Source organism: Bufo bufo, chromosome 6 (assembly GCF_905171765.1).
Source record: "Bufo bufo chromosome 6, aBufBuf1.1, whole genome shotgun sequence".
Lineage (NCBI taxonomy): Eukaryota > Metazoa > Chordata > Amphibia > Anura > Bufonidae > Bufo > Bufo bufo.
In genome coordinates, this window is record NC_053394.1 from 358926594 (window position 1) to 358947993 (window position 21400).

Below are 21400 nucleotides of genomic sequence, written 5' to 3' on the forward strand. Positions count from 1 at the left end.
TGCACGGATGGAGTGACCTGTCTTTCTTGGCCACGAAGAAGAAACCGGCTCCCGCCGGAGAGGTAGACTTTCGGATAAATCCCCCCTGGAGGTTTTCCTTAACATACTCGGCCATAGCCTGAGTTTCGGGCAGAGATAATGGATAAACCCTTCCGTGAGGTGGAGAAGTCCCAGGTAGAAGATCGATCGGGCAGTCATAAGACCGATGAGGTGGTAAAGTCTCAGCCCTCTTCTTACAGAAAACGTCCTCATATGCCACATATTGCGGAGGCAGACCAGACAGTTTCATAGGGACCGGACGAGGAGACGTTGGGCGAACCACCGACAGACAGGAAGAATGGCCCTGAGGACCACAGGGGAGAATATCCCCCGTACGCCAGTCTATGATGGGAGAATGCTGCTGTAGCCAGGGTAATCCCAGAAGCACTGGGTCCGTGGAATCCGGCAGGACATAGAAAGATATTTCTTCAGAATGCAGCACCCCGACTTGAAGTTTAACAGGAGCAGTGATGAACTGAATAAGTCTGGGCAGGGGTTGTCCATTTTCAATAGTTGCCACCAGAGGCTTCGCCAGACGAGTGGTGGATAACTGGCACTGGGTCACCAGGGCTTGATTAACAAAATTTCCGGCTGTGCCGGAATCCAGGAAGGCAGGTTCAGATATACTGGTTTTCCCAGAGGACAAGACAATAGGAACAAGAAGTTTGGGAGAATTGTCTTTCACCTAGGGTCACTTCTCCCATTGAGCCTAGGCGCAGAAGTTCCGCCTTCTGGGAACAGGTACGAACAACGTGACCTTTTCCACCACAGTAGAGGCACAAGTCTTCTGCTCGTCACCGCTGGCGCTCCTGGTCAGAGAGCTTCAGGCGTTCCACCTGCATAGGCTCTTCAGGCGGAACCGCAGCAGGAGTCTGAAGAGTCCTCTGGAAGACAGGTGCGAGTCTAGATGTCCGTCTCACCCTTGCGGCTTGAGAGAAACGTTCTCGAAATCGCACATCAATACGTGTGGCCAATGTGACCAAAGCGTCCAGAGAGACAGGAAGATCCCTTCCCGCAAGTTCATCTTTAATACGGTCACTAAGATCCTCCCAGAATACGGCTTGTTGGGCTTCAACATTCCAGGACAGTTCTGCGGACAGAGTACGGAACTGAATTGCGTATTGTCCCACTGTCATTGCACCTTGACGCAGATGAAGGAGCGCAGAGGCTGCAGACGAGGCACGACCTGGTTCCTCAAACACCGTACGGAAAACAGTTAGGAAGGTCTGGAGGTTTGCAGTCTCAGGTCCGCTTCGCTCCCATATAGGATTAGCCCAGGCTAGAGCTTCTCCAGAGAGCAGAGAGACTATGAAAGCTACTTTCAGACTGGAACTTGTCTCCATGTAGCTCAAAGTGGATCAGGCACAGATTCAGGAATAGTGTTGAGCGCGAATATTCGAATAACGAATTTTTATCTCGAATATTTCGAATATAGTTCTATACAGGTATATTCGCAAAATCGAATATTCGTTTTTTTTTCCATCTGAAAATATATGATTCCTCCCTGCTTCTTGCTTGTGGGTCAATGAGCCATTGGCCCACAAGCAACTGAATTGAAGCTGGAAGGAATCACGTTTTCAGATGTACCAAATATGACGAATATTCGAAATAAAGAATATATTCCTGTATTTTCGATTTTAGAATATTCGTCCTATTCTAATCTAAACCAATAATCTCGGTTATAATATTCGAGTTCACGAATATTATAACAGAAAAATCGTAATGGTTAATACGTGTGCGCGACCGCATGACAAAATCGTTATTTAATCAACTTCACCATACACCTCCCCGACAAGCGTCCCCGTCACCATGGGAACGCCTGTGGCTTAGAAAATACCATCGGATCTGAGTTTTCCCTGAGATCGTAAAAACTCAGATCCGATGGAATATTCTAACCCACAGGCGTTCCCATGGTTATGGGGACGCTTGTCGGGGAGCAGTATGGCAAAGTGGAATATTATTGCTCTAACTTCGTCTTTTAGAATATTCGTAATATTGCTCTAACTTCGTCTTTTAGAATATTACGAATATTCTAAAAGACGAAGTTAGAGCAATATTAAGAATATTTGTAAAATACACATATAGATTGTAATTTAGCTAATATACTGCTATAGTATTTTTTTTAATAGTGTACATATTTTCCAAAACTGAAGTTCAGAAGAGACAAAAAAAAGAGAAAAAAAAAGGATTATAGCACTATAGTAACTAAATTACAATCTATATGTGTATTTTACGAAAATTCGTAATATTGCTCTAACTTCGTCTTTTAGAATATTAAGAATATTCTAAAAGACGAAGTTAGAGCAATATTAAGAATATTCGTAAAATACACATATTAGCCTAGCCATAGTCAATTAGTCGAACGTTGCCTTATACTGTCAAAAGAACAATCGCAATGCGCGATTAATTAAATCGCATATTATTCGCGATAAATGGAATAATGACGAATATTCGATTTAGACGAATATAAGACGAATATTCAATCGAATATTCACGAAATATCGCGAAATCGAATATGGCACCTCCCGCTCATGACTATTCAGGAACCCTCTGCAGGCTTTTGGATCGCCACTGTATTGTGGAAGCAAAGGCAGCTGGACAGCAGTTATGTGTGAATACGATGCAACAGGATTTGCAGGAGTTGCTGGGACTTGTGGTACGGCAGGAGCAGGTGTAGATAGCGCGTCCAGACCGGCGGATATCGTGTTCAGACACTGCAGCAGTACATCTTGGCGTTCGCTCTGGCGTTGTAGCTCTTGGTATACATTTTGCACCACAGGCTTGAGCTTGCCAGCGGGGTCCATGGCCTGAGTAAACTGTAACGCTCCAACGGGTGTGGACCCGCTGTGCCATTTACCGGTTTTGCTTTGGGCCAAACTTGGGAGCAGAATCTAAGTGTTCCCCTGGTCTTCACCCTTTATCCCGCTCCAAGATGTGGAAGCTGGTCTTAGCTGCAGGGAAGACACCAGGTCGCTACCTCAAGAGTGGTCCCGGTTAAGTGGCAGCTGGCCGAGCAGGCCAGAACGCGCCAGTGCAAGCACTGGGGATACAGGCAGGTGGAGCGAGCTGTCGCTGGATGGAAGAAGTGCAGCAGCAGAGTCAGATGAAGCAGAGCTGAGTTAGTGATTAAGCAGAGCTGGAGCTGTTAGAACAGCAGAGCTGAATAGCTCAGGTGCAGCAGGTGTAACTAGCTGAACAGCAGACAGAGGCGTGGTCGACAATCCGAATCAGACACTTTAGAGCAGCGAGGTACAGGAGGATCAGGCATAGACGAGGTCAGGATACAGGCTAAGGTCGGAAGCAGGATAACAACACAGGAACTACAAGCTAGAACCTTAGCTCTAGAAAACTACAATATTGCTCAGGCATCACAGGAAGTGGGAAGCACCCTTATAAAGCTGGATCCTGGCCGGGATTGGAGGGAAAGGCGGAATCAGGGGCGTGCACGATCCCTTAAAGAAACAGGACGTGTGCGGCTCCTACAAGGTGCAACTGAAGCTGTTGCCACCTGCGACGGTGCAGGACAGTGGGTCCGGAGCCTGCAGCGGAGAGGAGGAGCCTTGTGTGCAGTTCGACTGAGATACATAGAGGATGCGTTGCACGCTGGCGGCTGCCAACTGCCATTGTTACACTAGGGTGTTTGGCACCCTGGGCAGGTCCTTTCTCTGACACCCTTCCCCCAATATTGTTATAATCTAACCCCTCACAGTAGTATTGCCCTCATTGTATTAAATAAATAATTTAGAGGGCACTCAAATATCTGGCGTTGCAATGAACCATATGGATGCCTAAAAATATTTATTCAATACATATATATACGTTAAAATCAGTGTACAAATTCGATAAATGAAAAAATACAATACAAAAAATAGTAAAGTAAAAAATGAAAAATTATGAAAATATATCAGCAATGTCAATAAATTTGCAATACAATAAAAGAGTAATGATATAATCTCAGTAATAATATGACATTAGAATATGTTTATCACTCTTAAAAACACATGATTTGCAACTTCATGATTGCATAATGTAATTGATGTTATTTAGTGATATATAATATATAATAGCTGAAAAGGCAAATCAGCGTTTTTTCGAATGAATCAAGTGAATCTAAATAGTACTATATGCATAAATACTCTATAATACGTATCATTTCATATAATTAGCCAGTTGATATTGTGATATACTAATAAATGTCCAGTTTATCTTGCACGAATCTCCTTATGTTCTTCTCAATTAGGCTGACATCAGTGTATTAGTATTGTGTCAAAAATAATTGATATCCTCTATATGAAGACAGATTTCTGTTGTTAGTCTTTAAAGGAGCAGCATTTGATACAATCTATGGTTATTAATGATGATTAGTATAACTAATGGATGGTTAGTGTGACTTTACCGGCAGTGGGTGTGCTGTAGAGAGAGCACCTGGTCTGTGGATTTGGGACGGCAGAGCCACTGTAACAAAAGTATTATGCAATCTATTTACACCCAACTGTTGAGCTCCCTACCCGAGTATTCTGGATATTTGGAGTTGCATGGAAAGAAAATGTAAGAAGGTTGAGTATTTTTGACCAAATAGAAGATACAAATACTCAAAATAATCCACATAGATCAACTATAGATCTTTTTAGAGATTTAGAAAAATTATTATATAGACAATTAAAGCAAAGATGGGAGATTAAATCACTAAACGAGTATCTAGAAAGGGGAATAATACCAAAGGGTCTATTAATTATCAAAGATCCAGCACAGGATCTATATAGTGAGGATTTTAACAAGGAATAGGATACTTTTTTTAAAACACAATCACATACACTAGTACAAATGATAAAAAAGGGACTAACACAAATCTTGGAGGAAATTATAAGCCAAATCTCTACATTAAGAGAAACAATAGATACACTACCTAAGGATGAGATCTTTGTTAAATGGCAAGAAAGAATATGTATGGGACTGGATACATTAGAACGGGAAATAATAAATAATAAATCGAAAAAATTAAAACAGAATAGACAAGCAGAACACTTATCAAAAAATTCTGAACGTACAACCAAAGCAACATCAGCCAAAACAAATGAAGAAAGGGAGATTAGCACAAATAGGAATCAAATACAAAATCAATATAACATTCCAACATCTAATCTATTTGAGTCTTTATCTACCCCGCATTTTTTAGATCAAACTCTACCACATCACAGATCAAAAACCAGGCAAAAACATTCACAATCTCTGGAAAGGAGGCACACGAGAACACAATTTCAGACACACGAATACAACTTACGACAGAGATATCACAATGAGAAGATGGTCACCAACACACAATCACACATTTCATCACCAATTAGAAAATTACAACACAGGGACACCAACCAGAGCACAACCACAGACAAACGGAAGAAGACACGAAGAGGAGGACGACAGAAGACATTCACACAGACAACACAGGACACGTCCATAAAATATAATATGATAGTTAATCTAAGTCAGACACAACTATCGGATGCACAGACAAGCCTTTTAAATAAAGGACTGAAATTTTCACCCACTACTACACTGGATAAATTTACCACTTACATAGGTATACAGAAATTTATTAGGAAAGTATGCTTGAGGAAATATTATATTAAAAATCCAATAATACAAGAAACCACTAATTTGGTTATCACACATGAAAAATACGAACATACAGATCTAAAAGAAAAATCTAAGAAGAATCCTAAACAAGAAATAGGACAAGAAATAGCTGCGTTCTGGAAAAATTTTGAAATAGATATAAGGAAATTGAAAAAGAGTACAGTATCTAATAATTTAACAAAAAAATAGATAGAAGCCATAAAACAATTACAATCCTTACACAATATCACGATTAGACCAGCGGATAAAGGAGGAGCTATTGTAATTTTAGATAAGGACCAGTATGATAAAGAATGTAAAAGACAATTATAAATTATATGATCAATCGACTTATAATAAATTAAAATATGATCCTACTAATGAATACCATAAAGAACTAGTAAAATATTGTGATATAGGACACAATAAAGGAATCCTTTTAGAACGTGAATACAAATATAAAGTTGCGACGCCAAAAAGATTACCGTTTTTTTTACTGCATTCCTAAAATTCATAAGAACTACAATAATCCGCCGGGAAGACCTATCATCTCTGGTATAGGCTCTGTATCTTTAAATTTATCACAATATATAGACAGGATATTACAACCTGTTGTTAAGCAAATACCATCATATATAAAAAACACGACTGACATAATATCAACACTTGAAAAATTTGAATTCCAGAATCATTGGATCCTAGGTACAATGGATGTCAACTCCCTATATACTTTTATAGAGCATAAACAGGGAATAGAAGCATTAGGAAAACAATTACAATCTAAAAGTCAATTACACAATGACCAAATCAGATTTATAATAGAAGGGGTCAAATACATCCTTACCCACAATTATTTTACATATGAATCCGATTTTACGTTCAAGAAAGGGGAACGGCAATGGGTTCCAGATTTGCCCCCAGTTACGCCAATAATTTTATGGCACAATGGGAGGAGGACGTTATTAAACCAAAATTGGGAATGAGTCTGGTACTCTGGCGCCGTTATATCAACTATATCATATTCAATTGGCAAAATACAAAGGATAACAAATATTTTCTTACAAGAAATCAACATTAATGAGAGAAATTTAAGTTTCGCAACTAATATAAGTAAAACACAAATAGAGTTTTTAGATTTAATCATCAATATTGATAATCATAGATTGGTATTTGAAAAATGACTATTTCAGGCTGCAGAGAGCCTTTATAGTGGTGTAGAACACTGTGGCTTGTAGTAACACGCATAGGGAGTCTGCTGTGGTAGTAAAATAATACTGAGTCCGTATGACATGCAGATGACAGGCGTCACTTTTAGAATCACTGCACACATCACTTATTAGGGCAGTCACGGGGCCAAAACTGACCAAATAACTCAAGTATGAACTCAGCCTTACATGTCGATGTTAGCGTCAAGAAGAAGCGCAATCCTTTTACACCGTCGCCAGCTGATTCCACATAGATGTCTACAGAACCTGTTCTATTAAACGTGTATACAAATAGAGCCCCACCGGACAGAGTGGAGAGGTCACTGATTAATTTGCCCTTCCTATGATAAGTCAGAACAATAACCCCCAAAAAACTGATCCTGTCTCAGCTTTTGCTCAATAATCCATCAGTATTGCTAATGCAAAAAAAACAAAACAGGAGTGGATCTAAAATAGAGATGAATGGAATATTTTCTTCTGTGTTTTGTACCCACTCCTGCTTTTGGCTACCAAATCACAAGCCAATGCTGATGGGACCATACAGGCCTTACAGCTGCTACACAGACAGGATCCGTTGTGCATCTTATTTTTCCTTCCTTCTGACAGATCAGAAGAAAGGTCAAATAAATCATGATGTCAGCCAGGCCGAAAGGCAAAATAGTGGCCCAGTCATGAAGTGGGGAGGGTGGGAACAGCAAGAGAAGTTCACAGAGCGGACCTATGACATATTGATGAGGTGGAAGCAGCATGAGAAGACCACAAAGTGACCCAATGACAGAGTCTGGAGTTGGCAGCAGCATGAGGAGACTGCAGAGTGGCCCAATGACAGAGTGTGGAGGTGGTGACAGCAGCAGCATCAGGAGAATACCACAGAGTGGCAAGGTACCACAGAGTGTCAAGGTGACATAGTGTGGAGATGACAGTAGCAGCAGCAGCATCAGGACACCAAAGATTGGCAAGGTGACATAGTGTGGATATGGCAGCAGCAGGAGGATACCACAGAGTGGCAGACATAGTGTGGAGATGGCAGCATCAGCAGCAGGAGGATACCACAGAGTGGCAAGGTGACATAGTGTGGATATGGCAGCAGCAGGAGGATACCACAGAGTGGCAAGGTGACATAGTGTGGAGATGGCAGTAGCAGCATAAGGATACCACAGAGTAGCAAGCTGACATAGTGTGGAGATGGCAGCAGCATCAAGATACCACAGATTGGCAAGGTGACATAATGTGGAGATGGCAGCATCAGCAGCAGCAAGAGGATACCACAGAGTGGCAAGGTGACATAGTGTGGAGATGGCAGTAGCAGCAGCATCAGGAGACCACAGAGTGGCAAGGTGACATAGTGTGGAGATGGCATCAGCAGCATCAGGATACCACAGAGTGGCAAGGTGACATAGTGTGGAGATGGCAGCAGCAGCAGGATACCACAGAGTGGCAAGGTGACATAGTGTGGATATGGCAGCAGCAGCAGGAGGATACCACAGAGTGGCAAGGTTAGATACTGTGGAGATGGCAGCAGAAGCAGCAGGAGGATACCACAGAATGGCAAGGTGACATAGTGTGGAGATGGCAGTAGCAGCAGCAGCATCAGGATACCACATAGTGGCAAGGTGACATAGTGTGAAGATGGCAGTAGCAGCAGCAGCATCAGGATACCGCATAGTGGCAAGGTGACATAGTGTGGAGTTGGCAGTAGCAGCAGCAGGAGGATACCACAGTGTGGCAAGGTGACATATTATGGATATGGCAGCAGGAGGAAATTACAGAGTGGCAAGGTGACATAGTGTGGAGATGGCAGCAGCATCAGGATACTACAGAGTGGCAAGGTGACATAGTGTGAAGATGACAGTAGCAGCAGCAGCATCAGGAGACCACAGATTGGCAAGGTGACATAGTGTGGATATGACAGCAGCAGCAGCAGGAGGATACCACAGAGTGGCAGACATAGTGTGGAGATGGCAGCAGCAGCAGGAGGATACCACAGAGTGGCAAGGTGACATAGTGGGGATATGGCAGCAGCAGCAGGAGGATACCACAGAGTGGCAGACATAGTGTGGAGATGGCAGCAGCAGCAGGAGGATACCACAGAGTGGCAAGGTGACATAGTGTGGATATGGCAGCAGCAGGAGGATACCATAGAGTTGCAAGATGACAAAGTGTGGAGATGGCAGTAGCAGCAGCAGGAGTATACCACAGAGTGGCAAGGTGACATAGTGTGGAGATGGCAGCAGCATCAGGTTACCACAGAGTGGCAAGGTGACATAGTGTGGAGATGGCAGTAGCAGCAGCATCAGGAGACCACAGATTGGCAAGGTGACATAGTGTGGATATGGCAGCAGGAGGATACCACAGAGTGGCAAGGTGATATAGTGTGGAGATGGCAGAAGCAGCAGCAGCATAAGGATACCAAAGAGTAGCAAGGTGACATAGTGTGGAGATGGCAGCATCAGCAGCAAGAGGATACCACAGAGTGGCAAGGTGACATAGTGTGGAGACGGCAGTAGCAGCAGCAGCATCAGGAGACCACAGAGTGGCAAGGTGACATAGTGTGGATATGGCAGCAGCACCAGCAGGAGGAAACCACAGAGTGGCAAGGTGACATAGTGTGGAGATGGCAGTAGCAGCAGCAACAGGGGGATACCAAAGAGTGGCAAAGTGACATAGTGTGGAGATGGCAGCAGCAGCATTAGGATACCAAAGAGTGGCAAGGTGACATAGTGTGGATATGGCAGCAGCATCAGCAGCAGGAGGATACCACAGAGTGGCAAGGTGACATAGTGTGGAGATGGCAGCAGCAGCAGGATACCACAGAGTGGCAAGGTGACATAGTGTGGATATGGCATCAGCATCAGCAGGAGGATACCACAGAGAGGCAAGTTGACATAGTGTGGAGATGGTAGTAGCAGCAGCAGCATCAGGAGACCACAGAGTGACAAGGTAAAATAGTGTGGAGATGGCAGTAGCAGCAGCAGGAGGAGGATACCACAGAGTGGCAAGGTGACATAGTGTGGAGATGGCAGCAGCAGCATCAGGATACCGCAGAGTGGCAAGGTGACAAAGTCTGGAGATGGCAGTAGCAGCAGCAGCATCAGGAGACCACAGATTGGCAAGGTGACATAGTGTGGATATGGCAGCAGCAGCAGGAGGATACTACAGAGTGGCAAGGTGACATAGTGTGGAGATGGCAGTAGCAGCAGCATAAGGATACCACAGAGTAGCAATGTGACATAGTGTGGAGATGGCAGCAGCATCAGGATACCACAGAATGGCAAGGTGACATAGTATGGAGATGGCAGTAGCAGCAGTAGCAGAAGGATACCACAGAGTGGCAAGGTGAAAGTGTGGAGATGGCAGCAGCATCAAGATACCACATAGTGGCAAGTTGACATAGTGTGGAGATGGTAGTAGCAGCAGCAGCATCAGGAGAGCACAGAGTGACAAGGTGAAATAGTGTGGAGATGGCAGTAGCAGCAGCAGGAGGATACCACAGAGTGGCAAGGTGACATAGAGTGGAGATGGCAGCAGCAGCATCAGGATACCACAGAGTGGCAAGGTGACAAAGTCTGGAGATGGCAGTAGCAGCAGCAGCATCAGGAGACCACAGATTGGCAAGGTGACATAGTGTGGATATGGCAGCAGCAGGAGGATACCACAGAGTGGCAAGGTGACATAGTGTGGAGATGGCAGTAACAGCAGCAGCAGGAGGATACCACAGAGTAGTAAGGTGACATAGTGTGGAGATGGCAGCAGCATCAAGATACCACATAGTGGCAAGGTGACATAGTGTGGAGATGGCAGCATCAGCAGGAGGATACCACAGAGTGGCAAGGTGACATCGTGTGGAGATGGCAGCAGCAGCATCAGGATACCACAGAGTGTCAAGGTGACATAGTGTGGAGATGGCAGCAGCAGCAGGAGGACACCACAGAGTGGCAAGGTGACATAGTGTGGAGATGGCAGCAGCAGTTGCATCAGGAAACCACAAAGTGACCCGGTAACAGAGTGGGGCGGTGGGTGGCAATACCAGTACCTGCTGATAAAGGTGGGTGAAAGAAGGAGCACTTGACATCAGATGTGTGGCATAAGGCGGGTTGCAGCATCAGAGTAGTAGCTGAGGCAGGTACTCAGAAGAAACTTGTCTCTTTTTATCAAAGTGTTGGTGTGGCACCATGGATGATCTAGTCTGATGCATCCAGAATTGGTGGTTGGAAATCCTGGCTCATCCACGCCTGACAAAGGTCAGTCTCTCCACATTTTGGGTGGACAGGCGAGTTCTCCTTGGGGTAACTATGGCCCCCGCCGCACTGAACACTCGCTCTGATGCCATACTGCTGGCTGGGCAGGACAGCTTTTTCAGGGCAAACTCTGCTAGTTGCGGGGACAAATCAAGTTTGGCTGCTCAGTAGTCCAGCGGATCTTCAATGTGGGTTGGCAGGGTGCTGTCAAAGTATGCCACCACCTGCTGGTTCAGGTACTGCTCCAGGTCTACCTGCTGCTGGTGAGTAGTTTCTTCACTATGCGGGTGAAGAAATCTACTCATCAGCGACTGTAGACTTAGGCTGCTGCTGATGGAGCTGGTACTGCTCCTGCCACCCCACCCCTCCTCAGCAGCCATGGCAGTGGAACGTGAGCGCAGAGGGCCCCCCCGGTCAGACCTGCGAGAGGATGGACGATGGGGCAGATAGGCAGCGGCCAACTGACTACATAGGATGTCTCTGTAGTAGTTCAGTTTGTCCTCCCTCTCAGTGGGTGTAAAAAAGGCCCCCATTCTGGACCGGTAGCAAGGGTCCAACAAGGTGGAGATCCAGAAGTGATCCCTCTGCCGAATGGTGACAATGCAACTGTCACTATGCAAGCAAGTGAGCATGCATCGGGCCATTTGCACAAGTGACTCGGAGGGACTCCCAGCCTCCATCTGTACTGCATACTGCCACGGTGTGTCTGGGTCCTCTGTCTCATCTTCCTTATCGCCCTGGAGCTCCTCTGGCTGTTCCTGCTCCTCCACTCCTGTCACCTAAGTAGAAAAACCACCCATTTGGCTACACATTGCCTGTGCTCCAATGTCCTCCTCCCCCTTCTCCTCCTCTTCCAGTTCAGCCCCCACAGGGCTCATGTAGCCGTGAGATCTAGGTGCCACGTCTCCAGTCCTCTGACCAGCCATTGTTACCAGCATCTGTTCCAGGACATGAAGCAGTGGAATGACGTAGTTCAGCCCGTAGTCCTGGCTACTGACAAATAACGTGGTGTCCTCAAAGGGCCTGAGCAAATGACAGGTGTCACGCATGAGCTGCCACTGACTGACATCAAAGTTACACAGGGGAGTTCTCCTATCCGCTTGCGTCATCAAGAAATCATTGATGGCCTTTCTCTCTTCGTATAGTCGGTCCAACATATGGAGGGTGAAATTTCAACGGGTGGAAAAGTCACATATCAGCCTATGTTGGGGGATGCCATTCTGAAGCTGCAGCTCAAGGAGGGTGTGATTTGCTGTGTACGAGTGGCTGAAGTGTATTCAAAGTTTCCTGGCCATTTTTAATATGTCTTGCAGATGGGTGGAAGACTTCAGGAACCACTTGACAACCAGATTGAACACATGTGCCATGCAGGGCGCATGGCTCAGCCTTCCTTCCTTGATGCAGTGCCGACACAATGTTCTTCCCGTTGTCTGTCACCATGGTTCCGAGTTGTCAGGGAGAAAGCCAGGATTCTATTTCTTGACGAAGCACCCAGAGCAGTTCCTCCCCTGTGTGACTCCGTTCGCCCAGGGAAACGAGGTGCAGAACAGCGTGACACGGCTGTGCCCTGCACACATTGTATGCTGGAGGGGCACTTTGACTTGTCCCTGCAGTGCAGGCTGAGGACATGGTGGAGGATGAGGGGGCAGAGGTGGACATTGTCGCAGGACCAACGGCGTGACAACGTGGAGGCAGAAGCGGCGTGACCTGGCAAAGTTGCTGGTGTGGCTGTGCAGGAACCACATTCACCCAGTGGGCCATAAAGGACATGTACTGTCCCTGACCGTAGTTACAGCTCCACACGTCGGCGCTGCCATGCACTTTGGCAGACATCGACAGGCTCAAGGACTGGCCCACCTTTTGTTCTACATATTTGTGCAGGGCTGGTAATGCCTTTTTCGCAAAAATGACGGCTGGGACTCTCCACCTTGGCTCGGCACAAGCCATCAGTTCTCTGAAAGTTGCAGAGTCCACCACTTGGAAAGGGAGGGACTGCAGCACCAGCAACTTGGACAGGAGCACGTTCAGCTTCTGCGCCGTTGGATACGTGCAAGCATACTGCTGTCTCTTGGCAATCGCTTCGGTGATTGATTGCTGACGGAATGACTGATGAGGAGTAGGAGCAGGAGCATCTGGAACAGCAGAAGATGGGAATGACAGACAGCTCCCTTTGGCTGAGGTGGTGGAGCCTTGACTGGCTGAAACCGGGTGCGTGTCACTGAGTGAAGCAGCGGTAGCTGCGGCAGGCTGGACCACCACATCGGAGCCACGGTTCTCCCAGGCCACTTTATGGTGACGCTGCATATGTTGATGCAGGGCCGTAGTGCCAACATTGGCACCCTTGCCACGCTTCACCTTCTGCCCATATATTCTACATATGGCCACGTTAACCTCCTCTGGCAGCTTAATAAAAAAAACTGCCACACCACCGAGTAGGGGATTTTCCCCCCAACAGTCTGCACTGACTGACTGCTACCGCCGCTGCCTTTGTGAACCCCTGCACCACTACTTCCCGGGCAGGTAGGCTGCTGAGAAGCAGGTGGTCTACCCCGGGCATGTTTGGCTCCCAACCTGCAACTGCTGCCACCCTGCTCCCAGCCATGCTACCACCTTGCTGGCTCAGCCGCTGCCTCACAGTCAAACTGCCAACCTCTTCTCCTGATGATAATGAAGCCCCTTCTGCACCCGGCTCCCAAGTGCGATCAGCTTCATCATCATCATCAAGTAGTGTCTGCACGTCACTGATGTCCTCCTCAACCGTCTTTGGGTCAGGAGCCTGACCTGTCGCAACACCACCTCCCACTCCACTCTCCTCATCACTACTTGCCCGCCTAGCAGAGGAAGCAGCAGATGTCTCCTCCAGATCTTGGCTGGGCAGTAGCTGCTGACTGTCCTCCAGTAGCTCGTCCTCACTGTATAGTGGAGCTGAGCCAACAGCATACAATACTTCTGTGGCTGAGGGAACAGCAAAGGACAGAGGCAGGTTGAGGACAGGTGAGGGCACAGGGCCTGCTCCCGGGCCATGCCAACTAAGGGTTGTGTCTGACGAACACACCGACTGTTGGCTGTGGGTGTCTGATGTCACTTGGGATGAAGTGGATGACCGAGTTAACCAATCAAGAACCGCTGGGTTGCTGGTCAAGACATGACCACTAGATGACACCGGGAGCTCAGGGCTCTCGCTGCGACTCCTGCTGCCACGCCCCCTTACTCTGCTGCGACCTCTGCCTGCGACAGAAACATGTATGCCTCTGCCACTCCTCTGTGCATGGCCTGGCACTTCTCTGTCTGACATACTTTTAGGTGAACTAAATAAATTAAAAGCAAATTAAAACACCCCTAAAAACGAGAAAAATATTTTTCTTTTTGTAATGAAATAGGCCAGTAAACGCTTTTAGCAGAAATAAATGCACCAGTGAAGTGCTTACTGTGGCAAAACCAACCTCGCCACTGGGTTTCGGAGGGGCCTGGCTACCAGCCTCTTGCCTCAGGAGTATGGCCCATACTAACTTTAAAGGAGAAGACAGACCGGCCGCACAGCTTAAATCTGTCTTTGGAATTGTATTTTATGTTATGTGAGGGTACCCAGATAGCTAATTTTATTGTATTTGTGTAGTCTGAGTGCCATTCACCTAATAATATGCACTCAGACTTGAGCTATCTGGGGATATGTTAAATGTCTGTGTTTACTGTAAGGGTTGTGACATTGCATGTTTAAATGGTGATTTCTGTCCTGTTATCCCCACATGTGTATTGGCGATTTCCCTTTGTCTTGAGAGATAATTGAATTACTCCTCGGGTGTCTCCAGGGCAGAGAGGAGGAAACCATGATGCATTGTGGGGATGTATTGTGTCTGTGTATCCTGAATTGCTGCATATCTGTCCTGTGTCACAGTCTTCCTTCTGGTCCCCTAGGGGCGTGTCCACCAGATGGGGACCTGCATAAATACGGGTGGGTAGCCCTCAATAAAGAGTTCCTGTTTTATCCTTCATCATGTTGAGGCTGGTGTTTGGGTAACTGATCGATGCTGGGGATTGCTATACGCTGAAGATTTGCTATACTCCCCTGGCTGTAACTACTAGCTCTTGTAAAAGCTCTTCCTGCTCTCTGGACTTAGGAGAGGTTGACCCACTGGAGCCTGGAGCCTTGTCATAGGTCCAGGGTGGGTAGGAGACGGCGAGACCTCAACCAAGCTTCGGCGGTTCGTGGGGTCTGCAGTGCGTACGGTGTCAAGTGGAGTGCTTGGAGTCCTCTGAAAGCACTAGGAGCAACTATCAACGGAGGTACCCGGTCGGGGTGCTAGGAGATCCGTTACATTGGTGGCAAGCAGTGGGATGGCGTCCTAGTGTGAGGAGAAGCAGCTCGGAGACACCGTTCGTGGAGTATATTGAGGGCAACGCTAGTATCCGTACAGCGCCCCTGGCTACAGCAGCAGGATGGAATCAACTAGTCTTCGGACAGCGTTCTATGATGAGGAGGAGGAGGAGGAGGCAGCCGCAGACTACAGGGATGCAGACAGAAAGGAAGTCTGGTATGATGCCCTGGAAAATGCCCAGCGGCGGCGAGGTGAGAGTCTCCCCAGGTATGAGCAGCAGCTACAGAAGCGTGTGGCGATGCGGATGGGTCTCTTGGGAGAGCAGCCCCTGGATGACTGGGTAACAGAGCTCCAGAGCCTGGTATGTAAGGAGCTTTGGCTAGAGGACGCTTACCAGGCCCTAAGGTGGCATGTCATTCAACATTCCCCCTGGGCAGCTGAGCATGACAAGCCAGAGGGAGAGGAGTTTTATGGTCCTGGCTTGTTATGGGAGTCCTTTGCAGAGCCTGACTTCGGGAGCCCTGCACAGTCCAGACTTCAGAACATTTTCTACGAGAGGGAGGCTAGGCTGGATTGGGAGGACCCCCACGAGGTAGAGAAAGACCTGGCTCACCTAGCAACCCTGGAGTGGGAACTGGAGCAGGACGACCGAGATCTCTTCCACTCCATTGAGAGGGCTCAGCGAGAGAGCAGAGTGTCAGACCCAGGTCCAGAGCCCTTCAGCTGGGAGGATATTGTGGAGGTGTACTGGGAGGACCCGACTGAAGTATCCCTTGCTTCAGTACCAGCTACAGAGGTAGGGGACCTCATAGACTGGTCCTGGGGGGAAACCCATATGGCAGGTGGAGACGGGACCGAGATCTCTCCACCGGCCCTACAGGGATGCTGGGCAGTCGGCCCAGATCCCCAACGGCAGCCAGAGTTTCAGGGAGTAGGGACAGTTGGTCCTGCTCCCCAGCGGCAGTATGTTTTGCAGGGAGAGGAGAGCATCGTCTCCATTTCCCAGCGGCAGTGTACTTTGAAGGGAGAGGAGACAACCGGTCTCTCTCCCCAACCACAGGGGGACAGCACCCCTAACTCCAATGGTGCAGATGGGACCGCAGTCTCTGCACCAGGCCTACCGGGATACTGGACGGCCGGTACAGATCCCCCACCAACCCCGCAGGAATGCCAGGAGGAGGAGGTAAGCGATTCCTCCTCTCCACAGCCGATCTGCAACAAGGTCCTGGGGATAGGATTCCATGACCACATCCCAGCGGAAGAGCTGGCATCTGGGCAGAGCGCAGTCGGCCTCTGCCCCCCTCTATCCTCTTCTCCAGAGGCTGACTCCACACCGGCTTCCCCAGCGGAAGAGCTGGCATCTGGGCAGAACACAGATGGCCTCTGACCTCCTCTATCCTCTTCTCCAGAGGCTGAATTTCCGCAGGCTACCCCAGCGGAAGAGCTGGCGTCTGGGCAGAGCGCAGTCGGCCTCTGCCCTCCCCTATCCTCTTCTCCAGAGGCTGACTTTCCACAGGCTACCCCAGCGGAAGCGCTGGCATCTGGGCAGAGCGCAGTCGGCCTCTGCCCTCCCCTATCCTCTTCTCCAGAGCCCGACTTCCCACAGGCTACCCCAGCGGAAGAGCTGGCATCGGGGCAGAGCGCAGTCGGCCTCTGCCCACCAAGTACCTACAGCTCCAAGCTAGAGAGCAACAAGGAAGCAAGGAGTAGCAAATGCCCCCTCAACAGCTGGGGACATACAGAACAGAGCCAGGCCCCAAAATTCAACAGGTCCAGTATTGGGTTGTGGGTGGACTGCCAGACTAACTCAGATACCGACCGGCATGAGGTCAGGTATCTGGTTAGTCTTCCCTGGGAGGGGGAGATGTTTGGTGAAACCAACCTCGCCACTGGGTTTTGTGGGGCCTGGCCGCACAGCTTAAATCTGTCTTTGGAATTGTATTTTATGTTATGTGAGGGTACCCAGATAGCTAATTTTATTGTATTCGTGTAGTCTGAGTGCCATTCACCTAATAATATGCACTCAGACTTGAGCTATCTGGGGAAATGTTAAATGTCTGTGTTTACTGTAAGGGTTGTGACATTGCATGTTTAAATGGTGATTTCTGTCCTGTTGTCCCCACATGTGTATTGGCGATTTCCCTTTGTCTTGAGAGATAATTGAATTACTCCTCGGGTGTCTCCAGGGCAGAGAGGAGGAAACCATGATGCATTGTGGGGATGTATTGTGTCTGTGTATCCTGAATTGCTGCATATCTGTCCTGTGTCACAGTCTTCCTTCTGGTCCCCTAGGGGGGTGTCCACCAGATGGGGACCTGCATAAATACGGGCGGGTAGCCCTCAATAAAGAGTTCCTGTTTTATCCTTCATCATGTTGAGGCTGGTGTTTGGGTAACTGATCGACGCTGGGGATTGCTATACGCTGAAGATTTGCTATACTCCCCTGGCTATAACTACTAGCTCTTGTAAGAGCTCTTCCTGCTCTCTGGACTTAGGAGAGGTTGACCCACTGGAGCCTGGAGCCTTGTCGTAGGTCCAGGGTGGGTAGGAGACGGCGAGACCTCAACCAAGCTTCGGCGGTTCGTGGGGTCTGCAGTGCGTACGGTGTCAAGTGGAGTGCTTGGAGTCCTCGGAAAGCACTAGGAGCACTATCAACGGAGGTACCCGGTCGGGGTGCTAGGAGATCCGTTACACTTACAGTATATGTTTTTCTTTCTGTACTGAAATAGGTCAGTAAACGCTTTCAACACATATAACTGCAGAAGTGAACTGAGAATATATTTTTCTTTTTGTACTGAAATAGGCCAGTAAACGCTTTTAGCAGAAATAAATGCACCAGTGAAGTGCATATACAGTACAGACCAAAAGTTTGGACACACCTTCTCATTCAAAGAGTTTTCTTTATTTTCATGACTATGATGCATCAAAACTATGAATTAACACATGTGGAATTATATAACAAACAAGTGTGAAACAACTGAAAATATGTCATATTCTAGGTTCTTCAAAGTAGCCACCTTTTGCTTTGATTACTGCTTTGCACACTCTTGGCATTCTCTTGATGAGCTTCAAGAGGTAGTCCCCTGAAATGGTCTTCCAACAGTCTTGAAGGAGTTCCCAGAGATGCTTAGCACTTGTTGGCCCTTTTGCCTTCACTCTGCGGTCCAGCTCACCCCAAACCATCTCGATTGGGTTCAGGCCAGGTCATCTGGCGCATCACCCCATCACTCTCCTTCATGGTCAAATAGCCCTTACTTTCAAAGTTTTCCCAATTTTTCGGCTGACTGACTGACCTTCATTTCTTAAAGTAATGATGGCCACGCGTTTTTCTTTACTTAGCTGATTTTTTCTTGCCATAATACAGATTCTAACAGTCTATTCAGTAGGACTATCAGCTGTGTATCCACCTGACTTCTCCTCAATGCAACTGATGGTCCCAACCCCATTTATAAGGCAAGAAATCCCACTTATTAAACCTGACAGGGCACACCTGTGAAGTGAAAACCATTTCAGGGTACTACCTCTTGAAGCTCATCAAGAGAATGCCAAGAGTGTGCAAAGCAGTAATCAAAGCAAAAGGTGGCTACTTTGAAGAACCTAGAATATGACATATTTTCAGTTGTTTCACACTTGTTTGTTATGTATATAATTCCACATGTGTTAATTCATAGTTTTGATGCCTTCAGTGTGAATCTACAATTTTCATAGTCATGAAAATAAAGAAAACTCTTTGAATGAGAAGGTGTGTCCAAACTTTTGGTCTGTACTGTATATTTTTCCTTCTGTACTGAAATAGGCCACTAAACGCTTTTGCCACAAATAAGTGCACCAGTGAAGTGCGTATATTTTTTCTTTCTGTACTGAAATAGGACAGTAAACGCTTTCAACACTTATAATTGCAGAAGTGAACTGAGAATATATTTTTCTTTCTGTACTGAAATAGGCCACTAAACTCTTTCACCACAAATAAATACAACAGTAACGTGCGCATATTTTATTCCTTTTTGTACTGAAATAGGACACTGAAGGCTTTCATAACATATAACTGCAGAAGGGAAATGCATATATATTTTTTGTTTTTGTACTGAAATAGGCCACTAAACTCTTTCATAAATAAATGCCACAGTAAAGTGCGTATATTTATTTCCTTTTTGTACTGAAATAGGACACTGAACGCTTTCACCACATATAACTGCAGAAGTGAAATGCGTATATATTTTTCCTTTTTGTACTGAAATAGGCCACTAAACTCTTTCACAAATAAATGCAACAGTGAAGTGCGTATATTTTTTTCCTTTTTGTACTGAAATAGGACACTGAACGCTCTCACCACATATAACTGCAGAGGTGAAATGCGTATATATTTTTCCTTTCTGTACTGAAATAGGCCACTCAACTTTTTCTACACAAATAACTGCAGAAGTGAAATGCGTATATATTTTTCTTTTTTCAAAGAAATAAGCCACTAAAGGCTTTTCAACATAGCACTTGCACACCAATAACAAGAACAAATTGCTAGAATGCCAGAGCTGTATAATGGCTATTTGGATCCCCAAATAATGTTTCCCTGCACTTGTAAATAGCTTTTTTTTTTTCACAATGGGGTTTTTCTAGCACTGTCCCAAGCGACTTCAGACGTCTCTCCCTGCACTGAGATGCTGTGAAATGATTCCTCCCTATCCTTTCCCTCCACTTACAAATCGCTTTTTTAGTTATTTTTTTTTCACAATGAGGTTTTTCCTATTGCTGTCCCTAGCGCCTTCTCACGTCTGTCCCTGCAGTCAGAACACTGGAAAACTCTATGATGATCACCGTATTTATAGGGCTGTGACATCACAGGGCTGGCTGCTGATTGGCTGCATGCATGGCATTATGGGTCAGCCCGCCTTCCCAGAATCCCTTGCCCCATGTCCTCACACGTGTAGCCACCATTGAATCCACCATTTTAGGAAAAATTGTGATTCGTTACCACGAAGCGTGAGGAAATTTGCATTCGTTGCAAATCAAATTTTTCCTGAAATTCGGATCGAATTCCACTTTGCCTGATTCGATTCGCTCATCTCTAATTGGTATGTAGCACGTATCAAAAACCGGTTATGAAAACTAGTTATATTTTATATTCAAGTTGCCACCTCCCTAGGTGGTTATTAAATATCCCAACCAGCCAATTCAGAAGAATCAAACTTAATTGTACAGATAATGAACAATTTGAGAATGAGGCCATAGATTTAAAACAACAGTTTTAACAAAGCAGTATCCCAATAATATATTGGAAACGTCTTTAGATAAAGTTAGAGACATGAATAGAAATAGTTTTTTTACAACTACTAAAAAGGAAAATAAGAAGGATGACAATTTTCGTATTATACTACCATTTCATGCACAATATAGGACAATTGAAAAAATAATTAGGAAACATTGGCACCATCTTCTAAGAGATAAAGTTGTAGGATCTATAATAACAACCACTCCCCAAATAACATATACTAAAGCTCCAAACCTAGGTTTAAAAATTGCACCAACTATAAAGAGAAAAACAGCGGGGATAAAGCCCAATTGGCTATCCTTAAAAGGCTTCTACAGGTGAGGTAGATACAGCAACTGTAAAATTACAAATTTTCCCCAAAAAAACACGCAAGTATATTCCACACATAATTCCTTTCATTATGAGATTAGGGACAGTCTAACCTGTGATTTAATATATATATTGGAATGTCCATGCCACAAACAATATATAGGGAGAACAAAAGGAACATTGAAGAAAAGAGTAGCGGAACATATCACAAATATCAAAAACGGATTTGAACAACATTCCGTCTCAAAACATTTTAAAGATTGCCATAATAAAGATCCCACTAAACTTACCTTTGTGGCCTTTGAAAAAAATCAGAAGACCATGGAGAGGGGGCAATCACATAGCCAATATGTCCAGGGTAGAGTCAAGAAGAATCTTCGAATTTGAAACTATAATTCCTGCAGGTCTGAACGC

General features: G+C 46.2%; 1 protein-coding gene across 1 annotated transcript in view; it reads left to right on the top strand.

Moving 5' to 3' along the window:
• The window catches only part of LOC121005295 (proton channel OTOP3-like), a 98989-nt gene that overhangs the window by 47529 nt on the left and 30060 nt on the right, over window positions 1-21400 (top strand). The window lies entirely within an intron of this gene.